Source organism: Eurosta solidaginis, unplaced genomic scaffold (genome assembly GCF_040869045.1).
Source record: "Eurosta solidaginis isolate ZX-2024a unplaced genomic scaffold, ASM4086904v1 ctg00001171.1, whole genome shotgun sequence".
NCBI classification, from domain to species: Eukaryota; Metazoa; Arthropoda; class Insecta; order Diptera; family Tephritidae; genus Eurosta; species Eurosta solidaginis.
Genome location: NW_027136985.1, coordinates 197,971 through 217,684, shown reverse-complemented (window position 1 = coordinate 217,684; position 19,714 = coordinate 197,971). Strand labels below are relative to the sequence as shown.

The following is a 19,714-nucleotide window of genomic DNA, read 5'->3' as shown; positions in this document are numbered from 1 at the left end:
TTTAGAAATAGTATCTCGTTGAAGAGTAATTAGAACATTTTGAAATTTTAAATTATCATCAGTGATATTATTAATTTCAAATTGTCCTTCAACAAGTAAAAACCAGGCATCAGGACAATCTTGCCAAAATTGTGGTAATTTAATAGATTTAGTAGAAGGAAAATTTGTAAAGTTATCTTGTGTTGAAGTATCTTGTGTTATATTAGAGATGTTGTTTTGTGTTGTATTAATGTTAGAATTTTGAGTTGTGTTCTGAGTCATTGTGTTATTTGTATAGTTGTTGTTTTGATTTTCCGAATTTGTAAACTTACGGGTTCGTATTGGAGAACGTAGAACCATATGAAAAAAAAAAAATTAAATGAAAAATTTGAAAATTAGGAAATATTTAAGATTTTTTTTTGGAAAGGGAGTTAACAATTTAAATAAAATATTTATTTTTATATAAAAAATAAATAAATTTAAATAATTTATATAGAATTTTTAAAATATAAAAATAATCTTAAAATAAATTTGAAAATTTAAAGGGTTTAAAATTTTAATTTAAATTATAATAGAAGATTTTAAATTTAATATTAATATAATAATTATACTTACATAAAATTTAATTTAATAAAAAAAAAAAATATATATATATATATTAAAATTAATAAGTAGTTGATTGATGATTGTAGAGATTTTAAGGGAATCAATTGCGTTTTTTTGGAAGTGATAACAATTGAATACATCGTTGTTGCTGTTTATGCAATGGCTTTGTGGTTTTCTTTATAAATCTCGTCATTTTCTACGTGATGTCTTATATTTTAAATCCGTCCTTGTGTGTATTGTGCATAAAATAGCTCTTGTTGTAATGAAGTGGATAACTCAATTGTAAATAGTTTTTAATTTTTAAGTATTTAGTTAAATTTTAAGGGTTTAAATATAGATAATAAAGTTTTAAATATTTATATTTACGTAGATAGTTTATTTATATTTGTATCTTTGTTCAAAGTTTATATCTTTGTATACTAAATTTTTAAATTTGAATGTTTGTTTTATTATAATAACTTCTTTAGTTCACTTCATATAAATATTGAAAGATATTTGTGCACAATTTTAGAGTTATTTTTAGATAAATTTCGGTTAAGAATTCACTATTTAATCTTACTAATTCTTGTAGATATTTTTGATTTAACTTTTCTTTGAGAAATCAGTTCACGCATTTTTGTATTGGATCTTGTGCACATTTGCCGAAACCGGTTGATAGTCTGCAATTGGTCCAGACAACTTAATAAAACTTTTTTTTTTTTGGTAGCACGTCACTTAGTTGCACTTCTATTTGTGTTATTGCATTGCTCCGAATCTCTGTGATACGTAACATTCAGCATTTGTATCAAATATCGATTTAAAAATTAGGTCCGTTGGTAGAATCGCCAATATATTTGGTGGTTAACCAAATATTTAAATATTTATTTTTACAAATATTATTTTATTTACTTTTGAGTTTAAATATTTTTAAACTAATTAGAATTTTCTTTTTTTTTGAAGTTATTCAAAAATTTTAAGTTAACATGAAAACTCAATTAAAAATTATTTTAAAAATTAAAGTAAAGAATACAAAGTAGTTAACACTATACTGCCGCTAGATGGGTCTCATACGCATTATCTAAGCGAGGATAAGCGTTTTTTTTACGCGCAAACGTAAACGTATACACTTTTTTACAAATGTGCGGCGCATCATTTTTAAAGTCAAGCGTGCCACAATATATTGAATTTCGTGCACTGTGGGATGCGCATTAAGGCCTTAACTAGCACGGTAAAAGAAGTTTTCCAACCAGCGATGATAAATGGATTTTTTCATTTTGTACCAAACGAGGAAAAAAATGTACCAAATCATCCAAAAATGTACCAAAAGTCTTCTAAAATGTGAATTTCAACCAAACTACACCATTTTAATACTAAAATCAGAAAACATCAACTTGAAATAAGAAAACTTCTTTTGAAACTCAGAATAGCAAATTAAAATGAAAAACCTTCAGCTTAATGTGAGAAAATTTCATTTGAAAATCAGAATTGTTAATTTAAAATAAGATAACTTTAGTTTAAAATGAGACAACTTCATTTGAAGATCAGAATTCTCACTTCAAATTAAGAATGTTTCATTTCAAAAAAGGAAACCGTTATTTGAAAATAAGACAAGCTACTTGGAAACGAGAATATCTCATTTAAAAATAAGAAACTATCATTTCAAAAACATAAATTTTTATTTGAAAACGAGAATTCACCAATCGAAAATGAGAAAAAAAATATTATAACAATTTTATTATAATTGCCTACAGGCATATTTTGTATTGAAAGAGGATGAATGAAGAAACGCTGGTGCACAATCACCTCCAGTTATGGTTAATTTAGCTTCGTCCACAAAATTTTCCAAGTACTGCAAAATTTTGAAATTCGACAATGGGAACGGTCATGTAACACTTAACATATGTTTTTATCTTAGCCCGAATGGTTTCAATAGGGTTCATCATGGGTGAATAAGGGCCACGGCGTAACAGCTTCGATCGTCCACCTGAACGGTTAGCTACAGCGATGTCTATTGTAGAGTGACATGGAGCACTGTCGCAAATTATGACTAATAGCGTTTTCTTTTCTGAAAAAAATTGTTGCCTAAGTAAATGGTGAAGCCTTAATAGTGTTACTCCTACCCCAGAAAATTATCAACATTTATAGTGCATACAAAGAACATTTCATCTCACCATATTCACTCATATCACAAATCACACAAGAAGATTGCGCATTGCGAATGTAAACATTATATCATCTCTTTTTTATGGGCAGTTCTTACGTCATCTTCCTTTAGCTCTTGTTTTTCTCTCTCTTTCATTCCCTCAAACAGTCCACTGTGATGTAGCTGCGCAGAACGCAGCAATTTTGAACTCGTGAATGCGCAACCTGGTAGGTGAGATGCACTCATATTAACAGAGTATATGTGGAACTCAAGAGCGAATTTAGAGTTTCACAGAGTTGCACTGGCACACCGCCATTTTATACAGGTAAAAGTTTAAAGCTTTTGCGTTGCGAGCAAGCAACAATTTTCATCGCAACTGATTCAGCGATATGTTATACCCTATGGCCATCAGAGCGTTGTGTCTCCGCTTTTTGGTACACCCTGTTGCTGTAGCTAGTTGTTTAACCACAGCCGCTAGATGGGTCTCCTAAGCATTATCTAAGCGAGGATAGGCGTTTTTTTCACGCGCAAACGAAACGTATACGCGTGTAAAAAAAACACGGCTAACAACCCAGTAGCAAAATAATTCAGAACTGAAAAAGGTAAGCGAGTTGGTATTAGGTTACGGGGTGAGAGAAGAAACAAATTTCGTATTAAAATCGTTGTTGTTATTTTGAACAGAAGTATTTAAATCAAAGTATGTATGTCGGTAATGTGAAGAGCTGATCAATTAATTTCCCCAAGTATGTGAATTGGTAATTCATATAATTGACTGGTTAATATCCACGGGTAAGCGAGTTGTTCAGGTATGAATTTCGTAGGACATCGCTGTGTTAAAATTCAGCGATGAATTCAGTAGTGGACCCTCACTTTGGCTATTACTAACACATTTCCTATACATATATTACCTTTTGCTACTGGGAAGTTTATCGATTTAATCGTACAAGTATGTACATCGGTAATGATAATCATGGTACATTTGTACTTTTTTTGGTACATTTCGTTTCCCGAAAGTACGTTGGTACTACGTTGACATACTTGGTACATTTTTGTAAAATACATCGCAACACTTCAAGTCATTTGCAAAGCAGCTCTGAGTGTACAAAAAAATTTTAAATTTTTCAAAGAAGTTAAGTTGTTTTGTTGCCGAGCACAATTTGTCATTTGCAACTATGGATCATTTAAATATGCTTATGAAAAATAGCATAACTGATTCTAAAATTGTGAAAAAATTTTGCATCAATAGAATTAAAGCACAGAAAATAATAGCTGAAATAAAAGGGCAGAAAATTATAAATCCATAATTGCATTTTGTCAGAAGAACTATTACCCTCTAATAATGAAACGACTGATATATATTAGCCGTGTTTTTTAACACGCGCGTATACGTTTCGTTTGCGCGTGTAAAAAAAACGCCTATCTTCGCTTGGATAATGCTTAGGAGACCCATCTAGCGGCTGTGGTTAAACAACTAGCTACAGCAACAGGGTGTACCGAAAAGCGGAGACGCAACGCTCTGATGGCCATAGGGTATAACATATAGCTGAATCAGTTGCGATGAATTGTGGACACACATAGAATACATAGAATTAGTGTAGAGGGTGAAACAAAGACACATATTTCAGTTACATCTGAGTATAATGCGTATTGAAATTTAGTAGGACAAAATTTATGCGCAGCATAGCAGTCAATAGCCGTGTTTTTTAACACGCGCGTATACGTTTCGTTTGCGCCTGTTAAAAAACGCCTATCTTCGCTTAGATAATGCTTAGGAGACCCATCTAGCGGCTGTGGTTAAACAACTAGCTACAGCAACAGGGTGTACCGAAAAGCGGAGACGCAACGCTCTGATGGCCATAGGGTATAACATATAGCTGAATCAGTTGCGATGAATTGTGGACACAGATAGAATACATAGAATTAGGGTACAGGGTGAAACAAAGACACATATTTCAGTTACATCTGAGTATAATGCGTATTGAAATTTAGTAGGACAAAATTTATGCGCAGCAATTTCAGAGGTGTATTTAAAGTTTGTCGATTAGCAGTCCATATCAAGTTTAAGCGTAAACGACTATACGCGTGTTAAAAAACACGGCTAATATAAAGTTTAAGCGTAAACGGATATACGCGTGTTAAAAAACACGGCTATTGTAACGAATTTTCTGCAAATCCTCTTATTTGCAATCCTCTGCTAAGTTCGAATCACTAAACTGTTGAATAAATAACTCCAATATTAAATAATGGAAAAATGGCCTTTATTAAAGCACTTCGCAATAACACTTATACTTTGCTACTCGCTGGCTTAATAACCAAACTGATTGATAACTCAAATGAAACTCTACTATTGGCCACCAGATCGCGTGCTTAACTAAACTGATTGATAGCTTAACTCAAACTGAATTACAGCGCCTCTACATCTGTCGCCTTTTATACTCTTTGGTTTCCTCGTTCGCATTTTTCTAGAATCTACTAGCATTGTTCATGAGCTCTCAAACTTCTCAGCTATAACTAAAATTGCACAATTTTATACGTCTTTTAGGCGCTTTCAGAATCTACTAGTCCAGTAGCTCTCAAACTTCTCAGATATATGCATGTGTTAGTGTATTGACTCTCCGCTGCATGTATACGTACATGGTACATATATGTAGACGCAGTTATTGTTTCGTTTATGTAGATACATAATGATTGAATTATTCATGTGCATTCACGTCACTGCTTAGCATCGGCTTAGAGACGATAGCATCGCTCAGTGCTGCTAACATTCGTTACAATATATTACATCCATAGATCAATCATTATGTATCTACATAAACGAAACAATAATTGCGTCTACACATATGTACCATGTACGTATACGAGCAGCGGAGAGTCAATGCACAAACACATGCATATATCTGAGAGACCCCTATAAGTATGCAATGAGAAAAACTATAAAATTGTGCAATTGTAGTTACAGCTGAGAAGTTTGAGAGCTACTGGACTAGTAGATTCTGGAAGCGCCTAGAAGATGCGAAGGTTGAAATCAAAGAGTATAAAGGGCGGCAATTGTAGAGGCGCTGGAATTCAGTTTGATTTGAGTTGTCAAGCAGTTTTGACTAAAACGCTATCTAGCGAGCAAGAGCAGTATTATTTTGAATAGTAGAGTTTGATTTGAGCTATCAATCAGTTTGGTTATTAAGCAAGCTATTCGTTCCACAGTTTGAGTGTTATTGTGAAGTACTTTAATAAAGGACATTTTGCATTATTACAAATTGGATTTATTTATTCAACAGTTTAGTGATTCGAACTTAGCAGAGGATTGCAAATAAGAGGATTTGCAAGTAAATTCGTTACAATTGGTGTCAGAAGAGGAATTGTTGAATAAATTCCAGAGGACAACAAGGACATGGCAAAGTTCGGTGAATTGAAGATCCAGCAATTAAAGAAGGAGTTGGAGAGCCGTGGATTGAATACAAGCGGCGTTAAACTTGAACTTCAGGCACGGCTACGAAAGGCAATGGAAGCAGAAGGAATTGATGTGGAAAAGTATGTCTTTCATCTTGATGGCGAGGAGACAACAAAAATTGAAGAGAAAAACGAAACATCGCAAACAATTACCAGCACAGACTTGAACATGATATTGGCTGCAATAACTGCTCAAACATCGACAGTAACATCCAAGATGGAAGCGCAAGAGGCACGTATAACAGAAATGTTATCACAAATATCCACCAACATGTCATCTCAACTAGAAGAACAGAAAACATATATGTCATCACAGATGGAATCCCAAGAGACACGAATAACATCGAAGATTGAAGCACAGGAAACAAAAATTTCTTCACAACTGGAAGAACAGAAGAAGTATATGGTATCCCAACTGGAATCGCAGGAAACCCGTATAACATCACAATTGGAAGAACAGAAGACATATTTGGCATCTCAACTGGAAGCGCAAGAGGCACGTATATCTGAAATGTCGGCACAAATTTCGGAACAGGTATCATCGCAGCTCTTTGTGAATCTGTAAGAGCAGGATGCAAAAATTTTACAACTCGAGGACAAAATTGATGCCGAAATAAAAGCGTTAAAAGGTCGTATGGAGCAGTTACAACTAAACCGCCCAGCTGTTTCAGCAAGCAATCCAAAGGTAAAAACACCATCATTTGACGGTTCTGTTCCTTTCCAGGTCTTCAAGCTACAGTTTGAGAAGACCGCAGAAGTGAATAACTGGAATGCGGAAGATAAAGTTGCTGCACTGTTCGTGGCACTGAAAGGGCCTGCAGCGGAAATCTTACAGACGATTCCAGAGTACGAACAGAACAGTTATGAAGCATTGATGGCTGCTGTAGAACGACGTTATGGAAGCGAGCATAGAAAACAGATATACCAAATGGAGTTGCTAAACCGCTTCCAGAGGCCTGGTGAAACATTGCAAGAGTTCGCGTCGGATATTGAAAGGCTAGTACATTTAGCGACTGCGGACGCACCCGTGGAGTACACTGAAAGGGTAAAGATTCAGAGCTTTATAAATGGCATACGGGACGTCGAAACAAAGCGAGCTACATACGCAAACCCAAAGCCAACATTCGCAGAAACGGTGTCACAAGCTCTGATTCAGGAAACAGCGTCGCTTCTGTGTAAGCCAGTTTTCAAAGCACGCCGTGTGGAAGTAGAAAGGCCAGAGTGGGTAGACGCAATATTGGAGGCGCTGAAAGGATCGCAAAAGCGGAGTGAAAAAGTTACAAAATGCTTCAAATGCAGGAAGCCCGGTCACATTGCACGTCATTGCGTTCTTGGTCCTGGTAGTTCCAACTTGGGTGGCCGTAAACGGAAAGCTGGAGGAGATGAGCAAGAGCGTGCCAGATGTAAAAATCGAGAGCTAGCTCCAGCTGTTGAATGTCCTGTGATATCTGTGTCGCAAATTGGAAGGAAATCAAGCAGTCTTACCGTCAGAGGGAATGTGGATGGCAAGGAGCGTGTACTGGCTGTAAATACGGGCGCATCTCATTCTTTGATCCGATCTGACTTGGTCAACAGGAGAGTAAAACCGTTACCTGGAGCGAGGTTGCGTACGGTCACTGGCGAGTATAACCAAGTCCGGGGAGAAGTGATCTGTGAAATCTTAATTGGGAAGGTCATGGTTTTACACAAATTCTTTGTGGCGGAGATTGTTGATGAAGTTATATTGGGAGTGGATTCCTTGGTTGACCATGACATCAAGATCGATATGCAGAGAAGGGTGATTCATTATGAGAACCAAGATGTGCCACTTAACTTCAGTTTGGAAAAAGGGTTCAGCAGTAAGCGAGTGCTGGTGGAGGAGATTCGACAGAGACCACGAAAGTCCAGGAAAGTAGATCGAGCAAAGGTTGATGGATCGAATGGGCCAAATAAAGCGAAATAAAAACTACCTGCGAGAAAAACACTGGCAGTGACAAACCTTAATGGACGTACTAAAACGACTGAAACAATTTTCCAGAAAGAATGCAAGGGTGGTTTCAAGCCAGCGCGTACTACTCTTGTGAAACGTCAAGACGATACTGATGATGCAAAGTCAATCCGTCAAGATCAAGCTCTGCGAAGTAGTTTTTAATTGGCCGAGCAACAGAGTGCGAGGGAACGATCCAGGATAATGAGTAGTAAGATGAAATACAGGTACGACAAGGAAAATAATTTGGAAGGTTTCCGGGAGGGAGATCTGGTACTGCTATACAACCCTCACCGGTGGAAAGGTGTTCCATCCAAATATCGGTGCAGTTGGGAAGGCCCATACAGAGTTGTGAAGACGATCAGTGATGTCATCTACCGCATACACGCAATTGGAAAATCACGAAATAGAAGAGTGGTACTTTTGTCGATGCTAGCAGCGTATAGATCGAGAGATTTGTCTGATCGGGACGATCAGACTTAGGTGGAGGGCAGTGTAACGAATTTTAGCAGCACTGAGCGATGCTATCGTCTCTAAGCCGATGCTAAGCAGTGACGTGAATTCACATCCATAGATCAATCATTATGTATCTACATAAACGAAACAATAATTGCGTCTACACATATGTACCATGTACGTATACGAGCAGCGGAGAATCAATGCACAAACACATGCATATATCTGAGAGACCCCTATAAGTATGCAATGAGATAAACTATAAAATTGTGCAATTGTAGTTACAGCTGAGAAGTTTGAGAGCTACTGGACTAGTAGATTCTGGAAGCGCCTAGAAGATGCGAAGGTTGAAATCAAAGAGTATAAAGGGCGGCAATTGTAGAGGCGCTGGAATTCAGTTTGATTTGAGTTGTCAGGCAGTTTCTAGCGAGCAAGAGCAGTATTATTTTGAATAGTAGAGTTTTATTTGAGCTATCAATCAGCTTGGTTATTAAGCAAACTATTCGTTCCACAGTTTGAGTGTTATTGTGAAGTACTTTAATAAAGGCCATTTTGCATTATTACAAATTGGAGTTATTTACTCAGCAGTTTAGTGATTCGAACTTAGCAGAGGATTGCAATTAAGAGGATTTGCAAGTAAATTCGTTACAATATATAAAAATTTGGCAGCCTCGATTCGAATTTTTGATAGATTTTTAGATTTGACAGCTTTGTCCGGTAGTTGCACGGAAGGTATTTTTAATGCCATTGTTAAATCTTTGAAAGACCGTTCAATACCGCTTGAATAAATGATTGGTTTCACTGCAGACAATTGCTCGGTTATGGTGAGAGCAGGAAGCGTAGTGCCAGCAAGGCTGAAGCAAGTTGTTCCAAATCTGCATGTTAATGGATGTGTTTGTAACATTTTAAATTTAGCTTCAATGACCGCTTGCGATGTATTTCCAAAGAAAATTGATAAATTTTTAAAAGACGTAAACTGTAATTTTTATGACAGCCCCCTTAGGAGGTCAGACTTTCAGAGTTTTCAAGAACATTTCGGTACAGAAATGCATGTTATACTAAAGTACGCCCCACAAGGTGGCTTTCTAGACAAGCAGTCATAGAGAGAATTCTTGAGCAATGGAATGCCCTCAAGTATTATTTTAATCTTTACGTATCTTATAATAAAAGCAGTAATCAAAATATTAATCTTATAGGGCGGTACGCAGATCACAAGTAATTGCTCAAGAAAAATTTTGCCTTTTTTCTTGTGTGAAAAATGGTAGTATGGAAGTAATTTTGACGTTTAAATATCCACGGTGAATAGTGAAACAAGCAAGAATAAGAGCGCATAAACAAAAGAAATGTAAAGAATGTCACTTCACTTATAAGTGCCCGTTTCTCCTTCGCCGTGAAATTCACTATGCGCTTTTTGCGTTTTGGTGCTGCAGCTATTGTTATTTCCATTTCTGAAATAAAATAATAATTATTTATTGCAGAAAATTTAAAAAACTATGTGCTTACCTAATTTTAGCAGTTTGTTTACCTTTTTTCTTCAAGAAATATGTATATGGCACTTGACATATTTCTTGCGGAAACCGGTATTACCGTATGCAAATTTGATGGAAAAATAGGACTAAAGTAGCGTACTAAATTTCTTGTAAACTGCGTAGTACCTCAAGACAATTTACCACAAGGAATTTTCTTGAGCGTTTTTATATGGAAGTTTTACTTTCTTGTTATCTGCGTACCGCTCTTATATCTGAAAATTTTCAAAGTCCTATTTATAAAGTATATTTTACAGTTCTTTCTTATATTAGCCGTGTTTTTTAACACGCGCGTATACGTTTCGTTTGCGCGTGTAAAAAAACACGTATCTTCGCTTAGATATTGCTTAGGAGACCCATCTAGCGGCTGTGGTTAAACAACTAGCTACAGCAACAGGGTGTACAGAAAAGCGGAGACGCAACGCTCTAATGGCCATAGGGTATAACATATAGCTGAATCAGTTGCGATGAATTGTGCACACACATAGAATACATAGAATTAGTGTAGAGGGTGAAACAAAGACACATATTTCAGTTACATCTGAGTATAATGCGTATTGAAATTTAGTAGGACAAAATTTATGCGCAGCAATATCAGAGGTGTATTTATAGTTTGTCCCTTAGCAGTCAATATAAAGTTTAAGCGTAAACGGATATACGCGTGTTAAAAACCACGGCTGTTACAACTTGTTGAAATGTTTTTTGGATTTAAAATTTCTTTATATTTCATATATTTGAATATGGAAATTTCATGACATGCCGTAGCCTAATGGTAGATCACTGGGCTCATAGTCCAGACGAACAGGGTTCGAATCATGCTGAAGCCAAATGCCAAATTTAACTTTTTTAAGAATGCCGAATTTATTTAGTTAATTGATTTCTTACGCATACTTTGTTGGATACCAGTTCAATACTGATTCATCATTCGTACAGTGATTGCGAACGCCTGAAAGGACTTGGGCTTTAAAGGCCTTTTTAAAGGATTTGCAGTTATCATGACTAGCGCGCCACCTAGCGGAACTTTGTTTTCTATAAGTTGTAGTGTCACCGGGTCTCGAACTATGTGCTAAGCTACAAGTCTCTAGGTCACCGGGAATTTACTTAAAAATGGATTGAAAGATTCACAAATCAAAACTAATTTTCTTAATATCTCAATCCATGCGCCACCTAGCGAAATTTTTTTGATCAAATATTGCATTGTCGTCGGGTTCTGACTCACAGCCCAAGTTTCAAGTCTCTAGCTCACCGGGAAGTTACATAAAAATCGCAAGATTCGCCTGCCATCGGGCGGCATTTTGTTTTCCACGAATTGTAGTGCCATCGACTAGCAAACTATTTGCTAAGTTTCAAGTCTCTGGATCACCGAGAAATTAGTTAAAAGTCGATCGCAAAATTTACATTTTAAAATTAATTTTCTGTGTATCTCGATCCGTGCACCTTCTAGCGTATTTTTTTCCCCCCAGATCTAAACTATGTTCTAGTATCAAGTGGGAAATTACCGAAAGAGACTTTTCCGTGGGTTAAAAATTCGTATGGAAATGAGGGGAAAAACATGAAAGGGGCTTAATATAAAGGTAGTAAAAATAAAAATAATACGTACACAAATATGATTATTAGATTAAGCAAGTAGAAATCAGCATTAAAACAATAGGGGGAAAGAAAAAAGGAAACAAGATGACGAGATAATACAATTTCATTAGCAAGAATACAAAATATGGTGATATCTAAATAATCATGCGAAATATTTCTAAAGATGGTTTTTAACATATGTGACCTGGAATCATGAAACGACCCTATTGTGAGAAAACAAGTTTTCGAGAAAAATGCGTTTAGTTTCTGTTTAGCTTCACTCTGTGTAGCGGTTGGCCGTTCTGAGCTACAAGCTTGAATATAGTTCAGAACCCGATGACAATGCAATAATAAGAAAAAACTCCGATAGGTGGCGCATGGATCTAAATATTTCAAAAAATCGTATTTGTGGTCCGATTTGACTTTAAATGCGATTTTTGAAGAAACTAAGAAAGATAGAAAACTGCAAACTGAAAAGTGTTTATTCCATTGGAAAGGGCGTTAAATTTCCTATAAGAATCACTCAAAGAACGCTATTTTCGCACAATAGGGTCGTTTCATGATTCCAGGTCTCATATACATATTTATATTCGCAACTCACCTTCAAACTTTTGTAAGGCAACTAGTGCTCTTTCGATGCCCGATAATTCCGTGTTTGCACCATCAATCGCTGTTTCGTAATGTTGGCGCTTGGTGCTCATTGCCCCCAACTTGCCTTGAGCCTTTAAATTACTGTTATGTAAAAATTCAATTTTTTTTTCTGCTTCATTAATGTTAATTTCGGAAGTTTTTACTTTAACTTTCCATTTGTATATATTGTTTTTCTGTTTCTTAATTTGAGTAATTAAATTGTTAATATTTGTTTGTACCGATTTTAATTTATCATCATGTATCGTATGAATTAATTTCTTAATTTTCGTCACACACGCATCAGTCGTAGTTTGTTCTCGCTCTTGTGCCTCCAATTGATTAAAACTAGTTGGTAATTGTTCCCTTAAACTCTTTAGAACAATAAAGAGCTTTTGTGTGTTCGATTGACACACATCACGTTCTAAACGTCCTCGCTGTTCCTGATTATAGTTTATTTATGATTGCAATTGTTCCGCCTGTACTTGCATAACGTCCAAAGCTTTTTGCGAGATCAATGATGTATCGGCTGATTGCTTGGTTTTCGTTTGCACTTGTGTACCCATTGCATTGATAGGGACGTGGTCCATTTTCGGGGCTATAGAGTAAAAGGGGAAAAGATAAAAAAAACAAAGAGAAATTAAATATCTAAGTTCAATTTGCGACATTTGCAATTTGCAATAATCTGCGATCTAAATCGATGCAAAAGTAAAGGCAATTATAAAGCTGTACCGCTAGTGGGTTAGGGGGTTAGAATATACCCGTGGTAGGTATGCCTGTCGTAAGAGGCGACTAAAATACCAGATTCAATGGGTTGTGTAGCGCAACCTTTTTAGGTTGCCAACGCAATATATAGCTTCTCCAAACCCAATTGTCAACCTCACCTTCGAGCGGCGAATCCCGTTTCATTAACAGACGAGGTTCTGGCGACCACAAGCTCCTCATGGATAATCTACTCTCTTTGGTACTACTAAATTTTAATACACATTATACTCAGATGCAACTGAAATATGTGCCTATGTTTCATCCTCTACACCAATTCTATGTATCCTATGCCTGTCCACTATTCATCGCAACTGATTCAGCTATATGTTATACATTATGGCCACCAGAGGTTTGTGTCTCCGATTTTAGGTACACCCTCTTCTGTAGCTAGTTATTTAACCACTGCCTTTGGTGGTTAACCAAATATTTAAATATTTATTTTTAGAAATATTATTTTATTTACTTTTGAGTTTAAATATTTTCAAACTAATTAGAATTTTCTTTTTTTTTTGAAGTTATTCAAAAATTTTAAGTTAACATGAAAACTCAATTAAAAATTATTTTAAAAATTAAAGTAAAGAATACAAAGTAGTTAACACTATATTTACTCCCCCTCCAAGAAAATTTGAAACAAACAAATTATTAATTAATATTAAATGTAACCTTTTTTGTTTTTTGTTGTTTAATGTATTTGTATTTAAATTAGTGTTAATAAGTATGTTTGCTGGTTTAGGTGAATCAATTGAAATATTTTTAATAGTATTTTTGTATTGAATTGTAAATGTTTTATGTTTCTTAGAGATAACTTTAAAAGGTCCTTCATAAGGTGATTCTAAATAAGATTTACGAAGAACTTTAAGAAAAACATACTCACAATTTCGTAAACCAAGTAGAATGAATGGCAAAATGTCAGACCAATGAACCGAGTCGTTTGATGCTATAATTGCTGCTTTTAAAGTTCGATGAAATCTCTCTATCATGCCATTTGCTTGGGGATGGTAAGGAGATGTATAAATTTTATGAGAACCTAAAAGCTTAGTTAATTCCGTAAAAAATTTTGAGGTGAATTGTGAACCTTGATCTACTGTAATATTCAATGGTATACCAAATCGTGGTATATAATTTTGAATAAAAGTTTTTACTATAGTATTTGTTGAAATATCTTTAAGTGGATAAGCTTCAGGCCAACGTGAAAATCTATCAATAATTGTTAAAATATAAGAATTTTCATTTGAAACTGGAAGAGGTCCAACATTATCCATATGAATATGTTCAAAACGGCCTGATGGTATTTGAATTTTTTGGATAGGAGATTTAGTATGTCTTGAAATTTTGGATTTTTGACAATTGATGCAAGATGAAGTCCAATCGTTAATTTCTTTACGCATGTTAGGCCAATAATATTTATTTTGAATTAATTTTCTAGTTGTTCTTATACTTGGATGAGATAATGAGTGAATTTTGTCAAATATAATTATTCTCATAGAATGTGGGACATAAGGTCGAAAAGGTTGTAGAGAAACATCACACCATATGTTTAAATTAATAATTGGAATATGAATTTCTTTTAAATTATTTTTAGAATTTGGATCAGAAATGGTTTTTTGTAAAAATGTATCAGTTTGCTGTTCTTTATATAAAGTTTCTACATTTATATCTTGAGTTGAAATTGCATTTATTTCTGGAATACGGGAAAGTGAGTCGGCAACTATGTTGTCTTTTCCACGTATATATTGAATATAATTTGTAAATTGAGCAATATATTCAAGATGACGTAGTTGACGAGAAGATCTATCTACTTTAGAATTTAGAACATGAATTAAAGGTTTATGATCAGTATACATTGTAAAAGTTCTACCTTCAAGAAAATGTTTAAAATGTTTAATTGAATTATAAATTGCCAAAAGTTCACGATCAAATGTTGAATATTTAGTTTCTGTTGTAGTTAATTTTCTTGAAAAATAAGCTAAGGGTTCTAGTATATTATTGCTAGTTTGTTGAAGAACTGCTCCAATAGCAACATTTGATGCATCTGCTGCTAATGATAAAGTACCATTTTTGTCGAAATGTGTAAGTAAAGTATTTTTAGCAAAAAGTTTTTTAACATTTTCGAAAGCTGTTGTGGTTTCATTTGTCCAATTTTATTGTTTGAGTTTGTTTTTAATTGCATGTGTTAACATTTCATGAAGAGGACTAAGTTCTGTTGCTAACATTTTAATATATCTGTGATAGTAATTTATCATACCTAAAAATTTTTGTAATTTATTTATAGAAATTGGTTTTTCAAAATTTTTTATGATTTCAATTCTATCTAAAGATGGTTTAATACCTTCGCCTGAAATTTCGTAACTTAAGAAATTTAATTTATTTACACCGAGAGTACATTTTGAAGGTTTAATATTTAAATTATATTCTTCAAGTCTTTTGAAAACTGATTTTAAATGATTTATATGTTGATCTTTATTATCAGTGGCAATAAGAATGTCATCAGTGTATGTAAATACAAAATTGAAATCAGAAAATACTTCATTAATAAAGCGTTGGAAATTTCGTAAACCGAAGGTCATTCTTACGAATTCAAACATTCCAAAAGGGGTAGTTATTGCAGTTTTATGAATGTCTTCTTCTGCCATTGGAATTTGGTGGTAGGCACGCACAAGATCAATTTTGGAAAAAAATTGTTTGTTTTTTAAATCAATTGTTAAATCGTGAATATGTGGTAAAGGATACCGATCTGGTGTAGTAATAAAATTAAGTCTTCGATAGTCTCCGCAAGGTTTCCAATCATTTGGTTCATTTTAGGAACGAGATGAAGTGGAGATGCAATAGGAGAATTTGAGGGTCTGCATATACCAGTTTTAACTAAAAATTCAAATTCAGTTTTAGCAATTTTAAGTTTGATTGGATCAAGACGTCTGGGTTTCGAAAATGGTAAAATACCTTTTGTTTCTATCCTGTGAACCGTATGGTGTTTAACCTTTTTAGTATAATCTGGTTCACAGGTAATAGATGGAAATTCATTAAGTAATTTTGATAACTTATTTTCGACAGTAGGAATTTTGAGTGAGAAAATATTAGAAAATCCAGAAGATCCAGCAACTTTAATTTTTTTAGTAGAATCCATTATTTCTTTATTTTTAATATTGACAATAATTCCGAATTTTTCTAAAAAGTTTGCTCCTATAACTGGTGTATCAATATTCGCAATAATGAACGGAAATTCAAAATCTCTTCTTAAACCTTATACTAGGTTCAAACACACACCAAATTGGCAATTTATACTATTTGGGCAATTTATTACGCAATTTGTTATATAATAAATTGCCAATTTAAAAAAAATTGTGTAATAAATTGTTTCGAACTGCAAATGCAACATTGTAAAGTGTGTTTTTTGAGTATATTTTAACGTCAGTTACGCATGGCTGAACTATGTGGTTGGCTCATCTCATCAGCTGATTTTATGCCTTTCATTTCACTGGAGTAGGGATTGTCAAAAGAAGATGGCAAACTCAAAATGAAACCAAAACATTGAACACATTTTCTTACAACTCACAAAAATTTCAAAGTTTTTTGTTTTCATTTCATTTCATTCGCCTAATAATGTGCGTGTTCATTTTGACAGTCTGAACAAAGGTATGTATGTTCTTGCTGTAGAGATGAGCCAACCAGCTACCAAATTACTATTGAGTAAGCTAAATCGAGTTGTATGAACAGCACTCAATTCAAATCGAAATTTCCTCAATTTATTTTTCTGTTTGAACATAGTATAAATCAATTTTAAGTAGTTTTGTACCGAAAGTTTCAATTGAAGAACCGTTTGCTACAGTTAAAGTAAGATCCGAATTTCTTTTATAAATTTTAAATTTAGAAAAGGGAATAACTGATACAACTGCATCGGTATCGATAAGAAAATTAAGTTTATTGAATTTATCAAATATGAATAGGCGACGAGTAGGTTTAATAACAGTTCCATTATCCGTCACCGTCATAATGGATCGTTTCAGTTTAAATTTTGTTCGTAATTTGAATTATGATTTTGATTAAAATTGCATGGGGGTATACATTTGAGAGCGTTATTCTTAAATTTTTTGTGATACCAACAAATAGTTGTTTGTGAATTAAAATAACGATTGTTTGAAAAATTTCTTGATCCTGAAAAATTTCGAGATTTCTATCTTTAGATCTTGAACGGATTTGTAATTGATTAATATCACTAGAAATTTTATTTAAATTTTGAAAAATAGCCGTGGTTAATTCAGTTAAATTTTTAACGCATTGTTCTAAAATATTATTATTTATACTTGAGACTACAGGAGATTTGGAAAAATGAGGATTATTGATTAAATCAAAAAGTTTGTCAGCTAAAATAATAATTTCATCTCTGTTTTGATTATTATTGGAAGTCAAATGAATTTGTATTTCTTTTGGTAATCTACGAATCCACAACTTAAAGAGTAATTCTGGGCTAACTATGGAGTCAGAACCTATAAGTGATTTCATAAATATGAATAATTCAGATGGTGAACGATCACCAAGTTCAGCTTTTGAAAATAATTGTTCTAATCGTTTTTCTTCGCTAAGAGAAAATCTTTCACATAGAATTTTTTTGATTGTATCATATTTATTAAAAAGAGGAGGAGGGTTAATAACATCTAAAATTTTAGAAATAGTATCTCGTTGAAGAGTAATTAGAACATTTTGAAATTTTAAATTATCATCAGTGATATTATTAATTTCAAATTGTCCTTCAACAAGTAAAAACCAGGCATCAGGACAATCTTGCCAAAATTGTGGTAATTTAATAGATTTAGTAGAAGCAAAATTTGTAAAGTTATATTGTGTTGAAGTATCTTGTGTTATATTAGAGATGTTGTTTTGTGTTGTATTAATGTTAGAATTTTTAGTTGTGTTCTGAGTCATTGTGTTATTTGTATAATTGTTGTTTTGATTTTCCGAATTTGTAAACTTACGGGTTCGTATTGGAGAACGTAGAACCATATGAAAAAAAAAAATTAAATGAAAAATTTGAAAATTAGGAAATATTTAAGATTTTTTTTTGGAAAGGGAGTTAGCAATTTAAATAAAATATTTATTTTTATATAAAAAATAAATAAATTTAAATAATTTATATAGAATTTTTAAAATATAAAAATAATCTTAAAATAAATTGGAAAATTAAAGGGTTTAAAATTTTAATTTAAATTATAATAGAAGATTTTAAATTTAATATTAAAATAATAATTATAATTACATAAAATTTAATTTAATAAAAAAAAAATATATATATATATATATATATTAAAATTAATAAGTAGTTGATTGATGATTGTAGAGATTTTAAGGGAATCAATTGATTTTTTTGGAAGTGATAACAATTGAATACATCGTTGTTGCTGTTTATGCAATGGCTTTGTGGTTTTCTTTATAAATCTCGTCATTTTCAACGTGATGTCTTATATTTTAAATCCGTTCTTGTGCGTATTGTGCGTAAAATAGCTCTTGTTGTAATGAAGTGGATAACTCAATTGTAAATAGTTTTTAATTTTTAAGTATTTAGTTAAATTTTAAGGGTTTAAATATAGATAATAAAGTTTTTAATATTTGTATTTACGTAGATAGTTTATTTATATTTGTATCTTTGTTCATAGTTTATATCTTTGTATACTAAATTTTTAAATTTGGATGTTTGTTTTATTATAATAACTTCTTTAGTTCACTTCATATAAATATTTAAAGATATTTGTGCACAATTTTATATTTTTGATTTAACTTTTCTTTGAGAAATCAGTTCATGCATTTTTGTATTGGATCGTGTGCACATTTGCCGAAACCGGTTGATAGTCCCCAATTGGTTCAGACAACTTAATAAAACGTTTTTTTTTTTGTTTTTGTAGCACGTCACTTAGTTGCACTTCTATTTGTGATATTGCATTGTTCAGTAGCTGTGTGATACGTAAAGCGCCACATTCGATTCGATTTAAAAATTAGGTCCGTTGGTAGAATCGCCAATATATTTGGTGGTTAACCAAATATTTAAATATTTATTTTTACAAATATTATTTTATTTACTTTTGAGTTTAAATATTTTCAAACTAATTAGAATTTTCTTTTTTTGAAGTTATTGAAAAATTTTAAGTTAACATGAAAACTCAATTAAAAATTATTTTAAAAATTAAAGAATACAAAGTAGTTAACACTATACTGCCGCTAGGTGGGTCTCATAAGCATTATCTAAGCGAGGATAAGCGTTTTTTTACGCGCAAACGTAAACATATACACTTTTTTACAAATGTGCGGCGCATTATTTTTAAAGTCGATCGTGCCACAATATATTGAATTTCGTGCGCTGTGGGATGCGCATTAAGGCCTTAACTAGCACGGTAAAAGGAGTTTTCCAACCAGCGATGATAAATGGATTTTTTCATTTTGTACCAAACGAGGAAAAAAATGTACCAAATCATCCAAAAATGTACCAAAAGTCTTCTAAAATGTGAATTTGAACCAAACTTACTTACTTGCTTACTTAATTGGCGCTTAACCGTCTAAACGGTTATGGCCGTCCAACAAGGCGCGCCAGTCGCTCCTTCGCTCCGCCAACCGGCGCCAATTGGTCACACCAAGGGAGTTTAAATCGTTTTCCACCTGGTCCTT

General features: G+C 33.3%; 1 protein-coding gene across 9 annotated transcripts in view; it reads right to left on the bottom strand.

The window, feature by feature from the left end:
* The window catches only part of LOC137235983 (uncharacterized), a 50,198-nt gene that overhangs the window by 22,445 nt on the left and 8,039 nt on the right, over positions 1 to 19,714 (bottom strand). For 7 of the 9 annotated variants that reach the window (XR_010948188.1, XR_010948193.1, XR_010948186.1 and 4 more), the window contains one exon: positions 12,273 to 12,896. The gene's annotated coding sequence lies outside the window, so the exon portion shown is untranslated. Of the gene's footprint in view, positions 1 to 10,208; positions 10,318 to 12,272; positions 12,897 to 19,714 lie in introns of those variants that run through there. The other 2 variants (XR_010948191.1, XM_067758718.1) reach the window with 2 other exon arrangements.